Source organism: Canis lupus, chromosome 3, assembly GCF_003254725.2.
Source record: "Canis lupus dingo isolate Sandy chromosome 3, ASM325472v2, whole genome shotgun sequence".
Lineage (NCBI taxonomy): Eukaryota > Metazoa > Chordata > Mammalia > Carnivora > Canidae > Canis > Canis lupus.
In genome coordinates, this window is record NC_064245.1 from 22,928,909 (window position 1) to 22,950,449 (window position 21,541).

Consider the following 21,541-nt stretch of genomic DNA (forward strand, 5'->3'; position numbering starts at 1 on the left):
AGTACTAAAGACTGATATCAACCTGCTTCTTGGAGTCCTCTTGATAGTAGCCTTAATTAAATACTGTATAAGGCCAATTAAATTAACCTCTGTACGCCGCATTAATCAGAGTGACCAAGAGAGGGATGTATCATGAGACAACTTGTCAGAAGCTGAGATAGAATTGAAATGAGGGATGGCTATTGTTGAATACAATTATCTGTGGGTCTTTTGTGTTTTTATATTTTGTGAGCAGAGAGTTTGTTTCAGAATATCTCTTCAAGAATGCTTGTATACTGAACAGCCTTTGAAGACAGATACAGTGTATCTATCCAGAGCAGAAGGCAGGTTTATTTATTCCAGTATGATAAAATAATGTCTCCATCCTGGGCAGTATGCTTGTGGCTAATATAAAAATGTGAGTTCCCTATCTTTAAGTTTTCAGCAACAGTTCAAACCCAGTGTGTATACAGCATCCATCTGGGCTCTTCATGAAGCCTCTATGGGGTTTGAGAGGAAAGGGGAACAGATGTGAATATGAAGTTCATGCTGCTTGCTGTGTCATGAGACAAAATCTTGGACACTTCATCATCCTTGACATTGTGAAGAGTTTAGAATGTATATTGTAATCTCTAAAGCAACCAATAAAAAAAAAAAAACAAACTATTCATAGACTCAATAGATAAAATAAAATAGAATATTATAAAATATTTAAATAATCAAAATGAAAGCTGGAAAGAAGAAACAGAACAACAAAAAAGAGGACAAACAAAAAATAAGTGATGAATGACTGGTTAGATCTAAATTCAAACATATTTAAAAAAATAAATTCAAACATATTAATAATTAAATTAAGCATAATGGTCTGTACAAACCAATTAAAAGACGAGAACTATTTATTAGAGAAATGAAAGAGAGCCAACTCTAAGCTATATATAAGAACCCTACTTTACATATAATGATATAAATAGGTTAAATTGAAAAGGATAGAAAAATATATACCATGCAAATATTAAGCAAAAGAAATGTAGGGGTGATATTTATATTAAGCAATGCAGACTTCATAATAGTAGACTTTCCTAGGCATTGCACAATAATAGTGAAAAACTATTTCACTAAGAAGATACAATAATTTTATTATATATAAACCTCACAATAAAGTTACAAAATACAGGAAGTAAAAAGTAGTAAGCTAAAGAAGAAAAGAGCAAATCCACAACTGTAGCAAGAAACTACAGTACTTTATTAAAAGCAATAGATTAGAAAAGGAGATAGACAATCAGTAAGGATAGAGATTTGAGAAATATTATCAGTTCATTTGAACTCATTGATATTTATATAACCCTATTATATCAAACAGAATACAGAGTATTTAGAAGTGCATAATATTTGTGAAACAAACCTTAACAAATTATGCTCCCTGACCATACTGAAATTAAGCTAGAAATGAATATCAGGAAAATATATGGGAAGTCTCACAATTAGTTGAAAGATCAACAAGATATATAAATATGACATTGCTAAAAGGAAAGTCTTAAGGAAAATTAGAAATAGTTCAAAGAGAACAAAATAAGGATACATATACCAAGATGTATGAGATTCAGCTAAAAGGATCTTGAGGGGACATTTATAATATATGCTTATAGTATAAAATAAGAAAGGTCTCATATCAGTAATATAAACTCTGCCTTGAGACACTAGAATGAGAAGAGCAAAACAAACCCAAAGCAAACAGGGAGAAGAGAAATAATAGAAAATCACAAACAATGGAGAAAATCAATAAACCTCTAAACGGATTCATTGAAAAAGATTAATGAAATTGATAAACTCTAGCCAAGTTGAAAAACAATTGCCAACAAGAGACAAAGAACATAAACTAATAATTACGAGAATGAAAGAAAGGTATCTATACAGATCCCTCAGATATGAAAAGCAATATTACATAGAGGAATATAAAGTAGTAGAAGACTATGAACAACTTCAGGTGCATACATTCAACAACTTCAACGTAATGGACCATAAATTTCTTGAAAGCCAGTAACTCTCAAAACTCACTCAAGAAGAACCAGATAACCTGAATAGTGTCATATCTATATGGAAATTTATTTCATAATTAAATACTTTCTGAAAAAAATCTGATGCCCAGATGGCAAATTCTATCAAATATTTCTTAAGTCCATAGCAATTGCATGTAACACTTTCAGAAAATAAATGAGAAATTCTTCGCAGATCCTTTAATGAAGCCAGCATTACCCTGATACCAAAGTCATCCAAAGTCATTAAGGAAAGAGAATTACTGACTAATATCCTTTATGAGCATAGGATCTAAATCCTTAACAACATATTAACAAATTGAATCCAGCAATACATGAAGTCAATTTTCATCAAATAGATATTATCTAGAATATTAAGCCGGTTTCCAATTTCAAAAATCAATCAATGTAATTCACAGCTTTAATAAACTAAAAATAATTTTTAAAAACATGACCCTATCAACTGATGCAGAGGTATTTAACAAAAATCAACATCTAAGATAAAACATCTGGCAACCTAGGAAGAGAAAGAAATTTCTGAACTTGATGAAGGGCATTAGCAAAAACTACAGATAGCATCCTAGGGTGAATAACTAAATCTTTTACTGTAGGATCATGAGCAAGGTATAGATTTACACTCATCATTATTACTCAATATATTTCTTAAACTCCTGGTCAGTGTAAGAAGGGGGAAATTACAGTTTATAAAGGAAGAAATAAAACTCTTTCGATTTGCAGATGCAATTTTCTAAATTGGAATTTCAAAATATCTACCAAAGAGCTCTAAAACTAATAAGTTTTTAGTACCTAAAATTAATGAGTGAGTTTAGTTAGGACAAGCTACCACGTACAATCATATTTCTATATGCTATTAATCAATGATTAGAAGTAGCTTTTAAAAGTATTTTTAATTGATCCAACAAAATGAAGTTTGTAGATATAAATCTAACAAATATACACATGATTTGTATGCTGGTAAGTACAAAATCCTGAAAAAGAAATGAAGGAAGGCCTAAGTAAATTAAAAAGGCAGGTATCATGAACTAGACGTCTCAACATTCTTAAGCTGTTGGTTTTCCCTAAATTGATACACACATTAAATGCAATTCCTGAAAAAAAAAATCCCAGCAAGCTGTTTATGGACATTAAAAAAAATTTAAGGTCTTATTTATTTATTCATGAGAGACCCAGAGAGAGAGAGAGAGAGGCAGAGACACAGGCAGAGAAGCAGGCTCCTTGCAGGGAGTCGAATGTGGTACTCGATCTTGGGACTCCAGGATCATGCCATAGGCCAAAGGCAGGCGCTAAACTGCTGAGCCACCCAGGGATCCCCGAAATTTTTAAAATTTATATGAAAAAGGAAAAGACATAAAATAGCCAAATCAATTTTGGAAAAGAAGATTGTCTTCTGATTTTAAGATTTAGAATAAGGCTGATGTACTAAAGAAAATGTGGCGCTGGCACAAAGACAGCCATAAAGATGTAGAATGGATTCTAGAAATAGACCTAAAGAAATATGGACAGTTGATTTCTAACAAAACTATAAAGGCAATCAATGAAAAAAAAATAGTTTCTTTAAGCAAATGGACACATTTAGAGATTTGTATATTTCTTTTTAAGTGAATGTTGATCTATACAACACATTCTACTCAAAATGATCATGTATTGAATTATAAAATATAAAACTAGAAAACTTTAGTGAGAAAAACATGAGAATATTTGCCTAATTGTGGGTTAGGTAGGCAAAGAGTTTTTAGAAATTATACCAAATGTGTGATTATAAATGAATAAAATGGTAATTAGGACTTCATCAAAATTAAAAATGTTTGCTATGCCAAAAGCATCCTTAAGAAAATCTCAAGACAAACAGACTAGGAGGAAATATTTGCCAGTAAGATATCAAACAGAGTAAGTCTATCTAGAATATGTAAAGAATTCTGAAAACTCTACAGGAAACAACTATTTCAAAATGAGAAAAATATCTATAAAGATACTGCAACAAAGCAGATACACAGGATGGCAAATAAGCGCACAAAAATGCTCAACATGAGATGTCAGTGGGGAAATGAAAAATGGTGACATCAACGAGCTACCACAGCACACCTCTTTGAATGGCAACACACAAACAGAGGTGGGCGTGTGCGCACACACAGACTTAGCATTCTGACAGGATGTAGAGCACCAGCAATATACATCACTGTTGATACAAGTGAAACAAAGTTAACATTTAGGCAATTTCTTATAAAACTTGGCATATAGTTGCCTTACTATATAGCAATTCTTATTTTTAAGAAGCAATTTTTAGTTTTTTATCTTAAGGAAGTAAAAATTTATGCACACATACAAACTTGTCTACAAATGTTTATTTATACAGTTTTATCCATAATAACCAAAGATCAGAATCAGCCAATATGTCCTTTCAGTGGGACATACACTCTTATGCATCCATATGGTGAAATGCTACACCTTAATAAAGGAGAACAAACTACTATAGGTAAACCCTACATGGATGAATCACTTATGCTAAGTGAAAAAGTTGTCTCAAATAGTTATATAATGTATTGGCCCATTGGTATTACATCCCAGAAAAGACAAAACTATAAGGAAAGAGAACAGATCTGTGGTTTCCAGGTGTTAGTGGAGGTGAGAGGGTTTGACTACAGAGGAACAGCATGGGGTTTTCTAGGGATGAAAGAACCATTTCAAATCCTGTAAACATCTGTGGTGCTTACACAAATTTATAGATGAGCTAAAGTTCAGACTGCATCAAAAGATAAAAGTTAATTTTAGTGTACATTAGTTTATTTTCTTAAAAAAGGATAGATTAAAAAAAAAAGGAATAGCAGAATGTTAAAATATAATGACATCTCAAGTGAGTTATTTTTTACATGTTTCTTTGGAATAAACCTCTGTACTGGGTCCATTATGTCAAAAGATATTCCTCAACATTTGCCTTGTTCCTCCAATTCTTCCTTCTTCTTTTCTCTCTTTCTTCAATCCTTTCTTTAGTCTTCGTTTTCTTTCCGTTTCAACTAACACTATTAGCACTGTTTTTATACCATAGCCCTCGTGGTCCTGAGAAAGATTTTAAAAATTAGATGACAAATACTCACGTGACTTATTGTTGTTGGAGAGGCAAGACAAGCATTAACATAAATGTTAATAAAGTTAATAAAATAATATTAGTAAATATGAATTCTAAGGTTAATAAAAATAATTTTTATTAAGTAAAAATTAAGATGATAAAGTAAGGAAATATAGTTACAAACTATATATAAAATAATAAAATTTTGCCTCCACTGTTCTTTTTATTTAAAAAAAACTGCATGCTGCATTTAAATAAAATTTTCTAAAGTGCCTACTATGTGTCAGAAAATATTAAAAGCACTAGATTATAATAAACCAATCAGTTCTTGCAATTTGGGCCAATAGAGTCTCATGAAAGAGAAGACAGAAAATGAGTAACAAACACAAATAACACAGCTGATTTTAAATTGTGATTTGTTTTATTTTATTTTTTAAAAGATTTATTTATTTAATCATAATAGACACACAGAGAGAGAGGCAGAGACATAGGCAGAGGGAGAAGCAGGCTCCCAATAGGAAGCCTGATGCAAGATTCAATCCAGGATCCTAGGATCAAGCCCTGAGCCAAAGGCAGGTGCTCAACCGCTGAGCCACCCAGGCGTCCCTGTGATTTGTTTTAGAGAAAACAATCTAAAATAATATAATAAGGAGTTGTGGGGAGGGTATAAATCAAGTAAAGTATAAATGAGATGGTGGGGAAAGCCTATCTATCAAGAAAGAGACAATATGTAGGGATAGGGAAAGAGCATTTCAGTCAGAGACAACAGAAGAGCAGGATTTAAGTATGAAGAATTCAAAATATTAGCTAATAAAAATATTAATGGAAAAGTTGCTTCAAGAAATTTGCTTTAGAAAAAACAGACCAGCAGCTTATTAGAAAGAGAAAATAATGTGTTAAATATATTTAGTGACATGAGTAAGATTTGGTAATTTTTGTATTTCAAATTATAAAATCAGTAATCCTGCAAGCATGAAAAGAAGGATTTGTTTGGATGTTGATGGTGTGTTTTGATAGCTAGGCAGCATTCCTGTCATTCTCTTTTTCTATAAGTTTTTTCCTTGGCTAAGGAAGATTTGGAAAGTTCTCCGGGCTTCTCTGTCTTCTTTGGCCTTTTCTAAGAAAGCCTTGATCACTTTTGATGTAATATTAGTTATGATCATTTATTTTCTTATCTGCAGGAAGTCTTTATTGTTCAGCTTTCCCACTATTTAAAATTGTATATTTAAGATCTTAGGAAAAACAAATATCCATGGCTCAGCTTGCACAGACCTATAAAATTATTTTTTAATGACTTGGCACTGCCGAAATTGAATGACTGAGCATTTAAAAAGCTACACTGTGTGATATTTTCTTTAATAGAATTTCATTTTAGGACTAATGATCTGAGTTTTATCATTTATATTGATCCTAACAGGTGTCGGTAAGAAAATTAAGGCAAGACTGTACACACTACACTGAGCCCAACCTGGTTCATTTTTCTGGTTTTCATTTTTTAAGCCTTTTCCATTTTTATGTTTCATCTGTCGTTTTTTCACTTAGACTTGGAGACATCTGGAAAACTGCTTTGCAGACAGAGCAACTGGATTTTAATTTGCAGGAAAACAGGAGGAGAGGGGGGAAAGACAATAGTAGGACTCTTAGCTAAGTCCTGGAACTTTTATCATGGTATTATCAAGGCTGATATTCCTGATACATTAGAAAGCATAAAGAATCTTTTAACAGTTTTCAGATACTCTTTTAGTGAAACTGAATGAGCTAGAAATAAATTCTATAAAGAAAGGAGTAAATTATACACAGGAAATAACAAAGAATTGCATAGTCAAAATCATATAATCATGGGTGTATTGTTCATTCTCCAAACCACATTTTCATACTACCAAAAATTCAGATTTTATGCAGTTTTAAATGTACTTAATAAGAAAAGAAAAATATAAAGGTTAAGTTAATGAGAAAATGTTGCTCTGAATATCTTATTATTTCTCATCTACCAAGTTTTGCATACTAAATGTATAACTCTGGATTTGCATAAAAGTATTCCATTTTGGTTACTTACAGCAAAATAAATAAAACAACCAACAAGCAAGCCATTCCCTAAAACAGGATAATATATGCTCTCCTAAATATCATTAGTTTTTGTTTTTCTTTTTAAGTTGAAGCTTTATTAGCTGGTAATCACAAATCAATGATAATTATTATTTAGAATGGCAAAAATCCTAACATATTTTAGAATATGTTTAAATAATATACTTTTAAATAAAATTGTGTTAGGATCCCTAGGTGGCTTGGCGGTTGAGCATCTGCCTTTGTCTCAGGGTGTGATCCTGGAGTCCCTGGATCGAGTCCCACATCGGGCTCCCTGCATGGAGCCTGCTTCTCCCTCTGCCTCTATCTCTGCCTCTCTCTCTCTCTCTCTCTCTCTCTGTGTGTGTCTTTCATGAATAAATAAATAAAATCTTAGAAAAAAATAAAATTGTGTTGTATAATTTTGAGAAAAAATAGAATTACTGAAAATAATGTTTCATTGGATAGTCTCAATATTTCTTGCTTTTTCCTTTTATTGTCACTTTCTTTTACTTAAAAATATTTCATTTAAATAACCTATTGAATAGTTTATCTAATAATTGCCTAAGAGTAGTCCAACCTAGTATAATGCTAACTTTCAAAATTTCAATAATTTCTGTGGTCTTAAAGTTTTTTAAGTATCCAGTTGTGAATTCCAATGCCTTCTGAGAAAACCAATAAACTATATCACAAAAGAAATGACATATCATTAGTCAACAACCATTTGCTCAAAGGCTTACCAGTGGAAAAAATACACATATTTGCATGCAGTATTTTGGAAAGAATAAAAAGTGAGAAAATCAATGGCTGCAAATCTTTTTTTTTAAGTTTTTTGTTGTTGTTTGTTTTTTAAGATTTTTATTTATTTATTCATGAGAGAGAGAGAGAGAGAGGCAGAGACACAAGCAGAGGGAGAAGCAGTCCCCATGCAGGGAGCCCGATGTGGGACTCAATCCCAGGTCTCCAGAATTACGCCCTGGGCCGAAGGCAGGAGCTCAACTGCTGGGCCACCTGGGGATCCCCCAATTTATTCATGTTTTGAAGCTACTTTAATTCTTATTTTTCTTTATTACCTGAAAAGACAGTAACTTTGAAATATAATTTATTTCATATTGCTTATTAGAAATAATCTTTAAAATAAGATTTTCTATATATTGCAAACAAAGCAAGCAAAGTATTCTTATTGCATTCACCTTGGAACTCCAAATCTCCAGCAACTTGAGGACCTGTGGATATAATAGTCAACAAAATAGACAGGATTCGTACTGTCATGGAGCATATGGTTTAGTGTTTGAGATTATGGTAAACAAGGCATAATTACAAAAGTGTCGTGACGAACTATGATAAAGGCTGTGTAGGAAAAAGTGGGGAGAGCTTTGGGAAAATAAGTAGAAAAATCTAATTTAGACTAGGAAGATGTTGCATAAGATATTTGGAAAGTAACATTTATGGTTCAATGGGGACATTGAGTAGAATTTAACCTTTATCAAGGTAGAAGCAAGAAGGTAGAAAGGAGGAGAATACCCTGAGCAGAGAAGACAGCATCTGGAAGGGCCTTGAGTCACAAAAGTGCTTAAAGCATTAGAGGCCGGAAAGCAGACCAGATGGATGGAAAGATTTGAGTGAGGAAGAGAATTGGACAAGATGAAGCCATAGAGGTAGGCAGAGGCCAGGACCACATTTATAGATCACATTAAGGTTAGTGAATGGACAAGATTTGGTGATGGTTTCTTTATATTTGATAAGATAGAAGATTTAAACTAATACATCAGACTTGAAAAGAAACTTAGAAAGATAGAAGTATCATTAGTGAGAGAAGAAATCACTCCAGTGTGGGGAAAAGCAATAAATTTTGAACAGAATACATTATATTAATTATCTATATTATATTATAGATGTTTCTAAGAAGGGGTGTTTAGAGACATCTGATTTGGAACTCAGATGACTCTGAATGAGTTATATTACATTTACCGCTTATAAATATTTGAAGTCTTGGAAATGAGTGAAAAGGCCTAGGGCAGGAGTGTTGGGTAACTAGAATTGAGAATCTTAATATTTAGAGGCAGAATGTAGATGAAAAAGACTTCAAAGAAAATTGAAAAAGAGAGGTTAGAGGGATGGGAGAAACTTGTGATACAATGAACCTCAAAGGAAATGAATATTTCTTGAACTTGTTCTCGTTTTTATTCAACAGCTATAGCAATCAATTAATTTTACTTAGAAAATGGCCATTCTCAATGCATCTCAGCCCAGATGCCTCTTTTCTATCTGTTAGGAGCTGTACTCATTAGAGGACTCTGGAGGCCTGGCAGGAGGATCTGGGCCTCAGCGGCAGACAGCAGGAGACTCGGCAAAAAACAGGGCCCTCTGCCAAACAGGGCAGGTCCCCCTCCCCTTCCCCTGCTTCTAGACTATTGCACCTACTTTCAACAGCTCCCAGGAAAATGCAGTCACTTAATCTAAGCAGTGAACAGAATACTAAGCCAGCATATGTTGTGAGGAGCTGAGACAGGCGGGATTTCCCTCCATCTTCAGTAGAGTGCAGTTTTTTCATCATTAGATCAAAAGCTGCACCTCAAAAGGTAGGCAGATTCTTGCTCAGATGCATCCACTTCATAATTCCCTTACCTCCACCATTGTCCAAATGTCATTTTATGAAATAGACTATCAAAATAGACTCAGAACTGGTCCCCATCGCCTTCCATTTCTGGCCCATTCCCATCCATTCTCAGACAGGATCAAGAGTTATCCGTATAAAATATAAATCAGAATATATAACTCAAAAAAAAAAAGAATATATAACTCCCCTACTAACAACCTATCAGTAGCTTCTGTTCCTGCTATTTGCCCCAGCATGTCAGGCTCCTGTCTTTCTCCCCAGCACATCTCAGACTATGTTCTGTCCTTCTCCCTCTACAGCCTCATTCTGGTCCCCTGTCAGTCCTAGAACACACGGAGCTCTTCCCACCTGGGAGCCTTGAGCATAATATTCCCTGAAATAGATTTCTCACCACTTCTTTTCTGGTAGATTCTTTCTTATCTTTACTTCCCTTCAAAATGTCAGTTTCTCTGAAAAGCCTTTTACAGATAAGCCATTGATTTCTAAAGCAGTATCATATTTACTTCTTTCATTTAATGCTTTACCTGTTTATGGCCTGTCTCACTTACTAAAATGTAAGTTCTGTAAGAATGAGGAGCCAGTCTATCTTTTTCAAAATATATCCTCAGCAGGTAGACTAATCATAGGAAGAAGGTGATTGGATGAATAAATGAATGAATGAAATAAGCTAAGGATTAAGTATTTTATTTGATTCCCTGGTACTTGTAAACCCACAATTATAAGTTTAGCACTAAGTATTTTATTTGATTCCCTGGGACATGTAAACCCATAGTTATGAATTTAGCACACAAAATGATTAAAATAATGTCATGAAATATGTTATGATTAAACCTGCAGAAAAATCATAAGCAGCTTCTTAAAAAAATCATAGTGATGTATATCCTCCAACGCTAGGTGTTTTGTTTTGTTTTGTTTGGGGCCTGATGTGGGATTCGATCCCAGGTCTCCAGGATCACCCTGGGCCAAAGGCAGGCGCCAAACCATGGCGCCACCCAGGGGTCCCACTAGGTGGTTTTTATATGCATAAAACACGTTTTGACTAATGAATACTTTTTCATCAAAAATGGTCAATATTTTTAGAAGTTTTTTTTCTTCCTGGCTAATCAAGTTTACCAAAATATTAAAGCAAGTTTATATTAGAAAAACAAGGGCAGATCCCTGGGTGGCTCAGCAGTTTAGCATCTGTCTTTGGCCCAGGGCATGATCCTGGAGACCTGGGATCAAGTTCCACATCGGCCTTCCTGCATGGAGCCTGCTACTCCCTCTGCCTGTATCTCTGCCTCTCTCTCTCTCTGTCTCTCATGAATAAACAAATAAAATGTTAAAAAATACATAAAAAAATAAAAACAAGGGCAATTTGAGTTTTGAGTTACTTAATAAATATTTTTAAATGTGCTACAGACTATTTGGATTTTAATTCAAGTTCCAATGTTAACTATTCATGTAACATTTTTCTAGCTATGTAGTATCTGTATAAAATAAATGACTTTGCACATTGTAGGTATTCAGTGATTTACCTGGAATTTTTTACATATATACTTAGACAAGGTAGATTCAATTTTTTTTAAAAATTTTTATTTATTTATGATAGTCACAGAGAGAGAGAGAGAGAGAGAGAGGCAGAGACACAGGCAGAGGGAGAAGCAGGCTCCATGAACCGAGAGCCCGATGTGGGATTCCATCCTGGGTCTCCAGGATCGCTCCCTGGGCCAAAGGCAGGCGCCAAACTGCTGCGCCACCCAGGGATCCCTAGATTCAATATTTTTAAGAAAATAATTAATGCAAGCCAATATTTGTTAGGTATGAAACATAGGAAAATTATTGAACATAATTACAGCTTAGTTTCCACTTGTGTAAGATGAATCTAATAATAATATCCACCCAACAAGGTGATCATGATGATTAAATAAAATATCATATATAAATACTTAAACTGGGGGCAGAGGGCTTTGTACATGTCTGTGGGTATTATTGTTTTCATCATTCAAAAGAAAATCAAGTGAAGCTTCAGTGGGAATCTTCCAGACCCAATATCTGATGGCAAATAAATGCTTTTTTGTACATTCAATGTTGGTTCAATGTTAACAACTAAGTTTAATACAAAAATACAAAGATAAATTAAAGCTGAGACTGTCTTATAATTTTTAACATTGATGTATGAAAAACTCTATATAGTAGGAAAACTTTGTAAAAGAAAAACATTTCTACATGTTAAAAAATTATATAGCTTGGTGTAATAATAGCATTACTTCTAATAATATAAGTTATCACATTTAGAAAGTTTATTTTTGTTTTCTCAACCACTGATTTAATAAAGTACTTTTTGATTAATGTATTCATGCCAATTAGATTTAAAATCTCTATATTTTCTTTAAATACTGCTTCATGAGTGGAAAGATTTACTTGAAGCAAAAATGTGTTTAGAGACATCTGGCTGACTAAATTAATAGAGCATGTGACTCTTGATCTCAGGGTTTAGGTTCAAGCCCCGTGATTACTTAAAAATAAAATATTTTTATAAAAGAATGTGTTTGAATACTGTCTTTCAAGAGTGAAATTTTAACCCAAAATACTGACAAAATAATCTATTTTTGTTTATCTCAAATGTATCATTTATGACTTTTGAAAAAAAATGTTTCTTACATTTCCAGGAACACTTTATATAAAAAACACAAAGCTATTGTGTAAAAATTGTGTACAATCTTGAATCCTATTAATAATTATGGAGACATAACTAATGTATATGAATATATATACATATGTGTATATAATCATCATAAGAGTGATTTAGTTAACTCTTCCTTATTATAAAAATGGATATTTAGCAACATTTTTTGAGTTTCTTGAGTTTTGAAATACTGTCAGGACTTACACAGAACAAGATATCTTGGAACAGAAATTAACTAACTGCAATTTTAAAATCTTTTAATAATATATGGAGCATAGCTATATGATGTGAATGCCAAACACTACAAAAGAAATGTCTTCATGTAGTCATTAAGGCATATAAAATATGCATTTACAACTTTTTAAATATTTATTTTGAATGTAATATATGTCTTGTTGATTCCTGCTGCCATTTTACAAAGGATTATATTGAAAGAATAAAAAGTTTTTATGGAGAATTCACATGAAATTCTTGGATACAAAAGTAATCTTGGCCCAATTTTCAAAGTAAAACTTAAATCTTATTTTAATTATGTTAATTGTGCTCAGGTATGCACAGTACAAAACTTACTATTGTAAAAGAAAAATTATGCTTCTCATTAATGGCATTGTTTCCTCAGGAGTTTTGAATGTCTTTATGAAGCAACAGTAATCAAAGTAGGAACACTCATTGCCCACTATAGGAAGGAAACAAAATCAATTGCTGGGCAATTCTAAGCACTTTCCATTAAAGAAATTGTCAGTTACATTGAATGGAGGTCATATCACATACAGCTACACTCTGTAATCTCTATCAGATGATATTAGGTACTGTGAGGAATAGAGTGGCAAAGGATGTTATTTGTTAAAAAACTTTTGCTGCTGTTGTTGTTAGCAAATGTTTTAAACAGACCAATACTATTAGTGTAAATGTGTTTGAATATATTTTATTTGTGTGTATGGATATCCAATGATGTGACATCCCTTAGGGGTGCTGCTGTAGAGGTAGTTAGGTGTAGTTTCACTGAATGTATCAAACAAAATTGATAAAGGTAACTTTCCATCTACTGATAGATGAAATTATACTCTAGTTTGTATGTTTTCATTCTCTAAATACATTGTTTGGAATTCTCTTTTTTGTTAGAAGTATTGAGGCTACTGGAGTTGTAGCAAATATGAAGTAACTAACATTTAACTCATTCAAATAAGTTCTAAAAATCCCTTCATTATAAAAATGGTAATGTGTTAATTGAATTTAATTCAAGTCAAAACTACAAAATCCATACTTTATGATTCATTCACATAGTTTCTTTGCATTTCAGCTGAGGCATAAGTTACTCTGTAAAAAGTATACTTAGAAACTAGGGTCATTCTGTGATTATTTTTGAAAGGCTCACTTTATAGTGGAAACATGTATTTACAAAATTGGATTTTAATGAAATTCATTCTAATCAGTTTTGGTCATTACATGGTCATTACATGTATCATATATCATATAATGGATATTCAAAAAATAATAATCATAAACGTAAGTGGCTAGCATGTATGTTTTGTTGGTAATATCTCGATCTGTATTTCTTTATAAAAAGAGTAATACAAGTGTCTTACCATGAAGTATTCTATTTTTTTGCCAAAATATTTATAACATTGTGAGGTGCTATATAATTGACTTAGTCATAATTTGTATTGCTTATTATCCATCCCTTCTCCACTAGAAGGAAAATTCCATGAGGTCAGAGATTTTTATATGCATTATTCATTGGCATATCCTAAGTATCTAGAACAGAGTATACAATATAATAGATATGCAATCAATATGAATTCTTGAATGAAATAATGTAAGTGGCTTTATTCTAACAAAATTATCAGATTTTCATGAAATAAATGAACTTTTAGAAATGCTATATTTTAATACTTGATATAAATTGATAAACAGAACATACCAATATTATTGTAGAAAATTAAAATGTTTTTATTATCTTCCTTTAAAAAACAGTACTAGAAGAATATGGTAACATATTTATTTCAAATTGTACCAAAATCTTTATTTAACTGACAGAAAATGAGTGATAATCATAATAATAGCAATAATAATCATAGCAGTAATAGTAGTAATAAAATATGAACTCATATAAATAAAGAAAACAGGAGAAAAATAGCAGATAGGGATGGCTACTTTTCTGGAGATAACAATTGTGGATGAGAAAGTAGGGAAGCTGAGTACTAAGTGCCTAGAGCACAGACATGTCATGCAGTTTCCCCTAAAGGAAGTGCCTTGGAAAGGTGAGGAAAATAGAAAGGTGGCTGAAGAAACTAGAATCTTCTATACATATTCTTGGTTTTATACTGCCAGGTAACTAAACTCCTAACATCTGATGACTGGAGGTTTTTATACTGGAAAACAACTCCTGTCCTAGAAGAAGTGATCTCCAAGAAACTAGGCCATGCTGAGTAATATACAGAAATCAGAGAAATTAAGAGAAGAGATTCTGTGTACTAGTTAAAGAGGCCCTGCTATTTATCTATTGCCACTTGGTTCCCATGAAGATGACAATAGTCTTATAGCCCTCAGAAAGAAATTGGAAAATTGTTCTATGAGTAGACTGAGACATTCAAGAGAAAAGACTTGTAGATAAGGACATTTATGAACTATCCCTCAAAGTGAATGGATCAACCTACAGTTAATATTTACAATTCCTTCAGAAGTTAAAAAGTATAAAGCAGGTATGCGGGATCCCTGGGTTGCGCAGCGGTTTGGCGCCTGCCTTTGGCCCAGGGCGCGATCCTGGAGACCCGGGATCGAATCCCACGTCAGCCTCCCGGTGCATGGAGCCTGCTTCTCCCTCTGCCTGTGTCTCTGCCTCTCTGTCTCTCTCTCTCTCTCTGTGTGTGTGTGACTATCATAAATAAATAAAGAAAAAAAATTTAAAAAAATTGTTTCTTTAAAAAAAAAAAAGCAGGTATGCATGCTGGATGGATAAGATGGATAAATTTTTGTATTTGGATGGATAAATGTTGTATCTATTATGCTGAAATAAAAAATTTCTACTTTCTGAATAAGTTTACCAGGAACCTAAAATTCATCAAAAAATAGTCTATTAAAAAACATACCTTGGAGATAATTTTTTGTTATTTTCAAAATTTAATATAAATATTTTGAAAATTACCTGTATAATAAAAATAAATTAATACCCCTAAGTTATAACTTTACATCCTTAATTCCTTTCATGGACTCTCCCAAACCCCCAGTATCTCAGCCTTCCCGCTCATTTCCTCTCTCCCTTCTTCCATCCATCCTTTCCCTTCTTTTTTTTTTCTTCTTCTGTCTCAACCTCTCACTTCTTACTGATCTTAAACTTCTTCATGTTGTAAATAGAGGCATATTAAGAATACATGAAATATTGAAGGCATACTATACTAATTTCTGGAGGAATTAGGTCAGTAGAGCACAATGTCTCAATAGTCACAAGGCCAGGCCTCAAGAAGGATTGGGCTTTAGTTCAGGAAATCATAGCAGAAAAAAACAAAAACAAAAACAAAAACAAAAACAAAACAGGGATCTGGTTTTGGTGATCATCAATCAGGTGATTCACCTTCTTTCTGTCTCCATCTATTCCTATAAGCATTACAGCCTGCTGTCTCTCCCTTTTTTGATTTGTACTTAAACCAACTGGAGTAAAGTCCTTTTGTATTTTTTAATCACTCAAAATAAAGCATGTCATTGACACCACTTCTGAACTCCTGCGCTAGCATACTTAAGGCGTAAAAGCTGCACCAAATAGTATATTTTATTGGCCAACTAGCTAACTATGCAAACACTCTTCCTCAAATAACCCTGATTCTATCTAGATCTAGATTCCATGAAATTCATGTAGTTTACTACTCCTTTTCAACTATCTGCTAAATGACTTATATATCCATCTGAGACTTTTTCTAGTTCTAAATTATGAGAGGAGATTGTGTTATATGTGGGGTACTTTGAGATTATGTGGTAATGGTGCCAAAGGCCATATGCAGAATGTACCCTGAAATTATTTAGTTATTTGAAATTCTATCTGAAAAACAGAAATAGAAAAAAATTACTATGATTTAAAATTGTACTCTGCCATATATTTCCTTTTAAGTTGTCCTTATCAGGCAGCTACTAATCATTTTGTATTAGTACTTTGGTTTTCAATCAATTAATTTATTGACATTTATATCTGCGTGTGTGCAGTGTGTGTATTTGTATATGTGTGTGTATGTGTGAAATAACACACCCAAATATTGAACTTGATTACTTACATTGCAAAACCCTGAGAAAGAATGATGGCTTCTTTGTGTCGTGTACTGCACCATTGTGCACACTTAGTACTCACAAATTAAAAAATAATAGTAATAAAAAATTTATGTAATAAAAATGGTCACAGAGGGGAGACTGGCAGTAGGATAATAGAGCCCAGTAATAATAATTGATGTAATCTAGTCTCCGGATGAACATGTCATTTTCTGTCTCTTTTGCCCTCAAGAGCCTCTTAAAATTATTCAGGTGAAGTCTGACTCACATAACTCCAAAGATATGTAAATGTGAAGATTTATAGTCTAAGTTTGCTGTAAGTAATGGGTCAGTGCACATCTGGGAGAAAAGCACAAAAGAAATGAGGCCAAGGTGCGTTATTTTTCATTTAATGTCATTTATTTGCCCATTTATTAAATCTGCATTGGGTGGCTATATCACACTGAGGATAGAAGTCTCCAGGCTCCCAGGGGAGCATCCGTCCCAGAGAGGGGATGTCCTGAGGGTTTACTTGGGGGAGAGTGAGAAGGAGATGAAAAAGCTCAAAAACTTAACAAGGTTGTCCAGATCTTGCTCTGTACATTTGTATAACATCCCTGGATTGGGAATTCTTCCTGCAACTCAGTGCTGTTTTCTTTCAAGCTGAGTGTAATTTTAGATTTCTATGAGCACACGCTATATATGTACATATTCAGGATACTGTCTCAGTTCAAATCAGGGTGCTCAATGCAAGATAGTTAAATACCAGCTTAAATACTTTTTGGCCAAACTGGAAAAAAGAAAGAAGGAAAGAGAAAGAAGAAAGAAAGAAAAAAAAGAAAGAGAGGGAGGCAAGGAAAGAGAAGGAAAAAGAAGGAAAGAAAGAAAAAAAAGGACATTGTTATAGTAGAGATTTTAAAATAGATGTGGAAGACATAGTGAGACAGGGATTGGATTTTACTTAAGCCAGTTTGGGAGCTGGTAAGGGAAGCAGGAGACTTCACAGTTTTCCTGGGTAGTTATAGGAACCTAAGAAGTAAAAGAGAGGAAGGGCATACCTAATAGTAGCCTTGAATAAAGACATGTACGTAAATGTGTGTGCTGTGTAAACTGCAAATGAATCAGGGGGTTAGAATACTGGATAGATCCAGAGGAACAGTTGCAAAGAAGTTTGAAAAAATAGTTTCAAGTAATATTGTAAAAAGCCCTAAAAGCCAGGCTCAAGAGTTTATAATAAATGGAGTGTCCTTGATAAAATTTAAGTGGAAGATCATTTCAATCATATGTGAATTTTGAAAGTTTATTTCTGACAATATGTAGAAGACAAATGGGGAGCCGAAGAGACAGAGATTAAAGTTGTATGAGCTGAGTAGGCCTGAGTGTGCTCTGGAAGTGAAGATAGAGGTGAAAGGGTGAAAACTACAGGACTTAAAAGGATTGAGTTGGAAGATAAGGGAGGATAAAGAGCAGAGATGAGTTCAGTTTTCTAGCAACTGTGTGTGAAATCAGTCACTGAAATGGATAACATAGATTTAGAGATGGAGGGAGGAAAATAAGGAGTTTATTTATTAGACTTTGTCAGATTGCAATACTGTAATACTCAGAAAACCTCAGATAATAGGCAACCTTGAAAAAATAATGAATAGAAATCATATCATCAGGACCCACAGAGAAAAGGCAATTGATGATCAGGTCATAAGAAGTCAAATGGTCTGCTTGATTCACTACAGTATGATGGAGATTTGCCTTATCTGATTACTTACTTTATTCCTCCTGTGGCTCTTATTCTCATTATATCTTTTTATGTAACATTTCTGGTCATCGTACTTTAAGAATAAAACACAAAGAAAATATAATTTGGAAATTGTAGCCATCAACTAAAAAGTGCAAAGGAGAGTCCAAGTCAAAAGGATTCTGAATAGAAAGTGTGGTTTTCTGTGTCTCTCTACACATAGCCTAGTAGATGCAGTAACTTTGTGTAGAGTCAAAACAACTCTAGCTGATGGATACGTATTGCTTTATTCATTTATCAAATAAATAAATATAGATCTGCTCTGAAGTTGCTAAAAGAATTGCACAATGTACCGTGTATATTGAAAATATTTAAATGTAGTCCAAACTTACTTCAATTAAATCTTACATCTCAAAATGTGATTGTAGAATAACGCACCCCCCCCCAAATTGTATATGTACTTATTCCAAGAACTAATCAATATATTATGTTAGGTGGCAAGAGGGGTTTAAAGTTGCAGATGGAATTAATTTTGCTAATCAGCAGACCTTGAGATGTGGCGATTATCCTGGGTTATCTGGGTAGGCCTAATAAAATCTCAGAGTCCTTATAAGAGACAAGTGGGAGGTAAGAGAGTCAATGTCACTTTGATACAGTGTGGGAAAGACTCAACTAGTCATTGCTGGCTTTTAAGATGGAAGGGGCCCACAAGTCAAGGAATGCATGCAACTTCTAGGAGCTAAAATAGGAGGGGGGGTGGTGGAAAGTAAGAACCAAATCTAGTCTAGCGTTTCATAAAATAATATGATGTTATAGAGCCTCTGTTTTTATCTCAGTGAGACCCATTTGAACTTTGGACCTCCAGAACGAAGATAATAAATTTGTGGGTTTTTTCCAGTCACTAACTTTGTGGTTATCTAACAGCAATAAGAATGGCAGACATTCTGTTTTGTTTTGTTTTTTAAGATTTTATTTATCTATTTGATATAGAGAGAGTGTACAAATGATTTTCATGTGTTATTTGAGGGTATTAATTATCAAATAAAATGTCTGCATCACACATGACAAGCTGTTTCTGTAGGTTTAATTTTTGAATGGAAAGCTTCTTACTTTGCCTTTGATCATCTCACATGCGATCATCTTTATTGACATGGAGGAATCATTTAATAACTAAACTCTAGATAGAATTTTAAGACAGATATTATGCAACTCTGTATGCCTTGGAACTAAAACAATTTGTAGTACTCCAAAAATTGATCAATGGTGTAAAAAATGTATGTCTGTTGTTAGAAGGCTAATAAATGATAAATGATTAGCCCTATTATGGAGCATCTAAAATGGCTTCCAATCAGCTTTATCCCCTGGATCTCATAAATAGGGCAATCCAGTGCCCTTGTGTGAAAGCTAGACCAAGGAACTCACTTCCAATGCAAAGAACATAGGAAAAAGTGATAGGATGTCAGTTCTCTCTCTCTCTCTCTCTCTCTCTCTTTTTGTATATTTTTTTGTTGGAGTTTGATTTGCCAAAATATAGTATAACACCCAGTGCTCATCTCATCCAGTGGCCCCCTCAGGGCCCATCACCCAGTCACCCCAACCCCCTGCCCACCTTCTCTTCTACTACCCCTTGTTCATTTCCCAGAGTTAGGAGTCTCTCATGTTCTGTCTCCCTCTCTGATATTTCCCACTCATTTTCTCTCCTTTCCCCTTTATTCCCTTTCACTATTTTTTATATTCCCCAAATGAATGAGACCATATAATGTTTGTCCTTCTCTGATTGACTTACTTCACTCAGCATAATACCCTCCAGTTCCATCCACATCAACACAAATGGTGGGTGTTTGTCGTTTCTGATGGCTGAAGAATATTCCATTGTATACATAAACCACATCTTCTTTATCCATTCATCTGTCGATGGACACCGAGGCTCCTTCCACAGTTTGGCTATTGTGGCCATTGCTGCTATAAACATTGGGGTGCAGGTGTCCCGGCGTTTCATTGCATCTGTATCTTTGGGGTAAATCCCCGGCTGTGCAATTGCTGGGTCATAGGGCAGGTCTATTTTTAATTCTTTGAGGAACTTCCACACAGTTTTCCAGAGTGGCTGCACCAGTTCACATTCCCACCAACAGTGCAAGAGGGTTCCCTTTTCTCCACATCCTCTCCAACATTTGTTGTTTCCTGTCTTGTTCATTCCCCCCATTCTCACTGGTGTGAGGTGGTATCTCATTGTGGTTTGGATTTGTATTTCCCTGATGGCCAGTGATGCGGAGCATTTTCTCATGTGCTTGTTGGCCATGTGTAGGTCTTCTTTGGTGAAATTTCTGTTCATGTCTTCTGTCCATTTCATGATTGGATTGTTTGTTTCTTTCCTGTTGAGTTTAATAAATTCTTTCTAGATCTTGGATACTAGCCCTTTATCTGATAGGTCATTTGCAAATTTCTTCTCCCATTCTGTAGGTTGTCTTTTAGTTTTGTTGACTGTTTCTTTTGCTGTGCAGAAACTTTTTATCTTGATTAAGTCCTAATAGTTCATTTTTGCTTTTGTTTCCCTTGCTTTCATAGATGTGTCTTGCAAGAAGTTGTTGTCAGTTCTCCTGCAATGTACCTTTTTAGTCTGTCAGCTGCCTATAAAGAGATTCATGGGGCAAGTGAATCTGGCCAAGGCCAGTGAAAACCTGAATCCTGGCAAAAAACAAGTAAGTGAGCTTGGGAGTAGAACCTCTTTCACTTACGCCTTGCAATGACTGCGGTCCCAGCCAGCCCTTTGATTGTAGCCTCAAGAGAGATCCTGTACCAAAGAACCCAGTTCAGTTATATCTGAATCCCTGATTTACAGAAACTGTAAGGTCCTATCCATAGTTTTAAAAAGTAATATTTCCAGGTAATTTGTGATGCAGTAATAAATTGGTAATGCAGTGACTTAAATACATGAAGAGTAAATGCTATAGCATATATAGAAATTCGAGTGGATTTGGAACCCCAATATTTTGATGCTGTCTTATATTAAAAAGATTTAGTTCTGTAGATAGAACTGTAACCAAACTCTCATTGTCTAATATTTTATGTTAAAAAGGCTAAATATATTATTTGCTTTCTTTTACTTCCAAGTTCTGTTTTCCAGTCT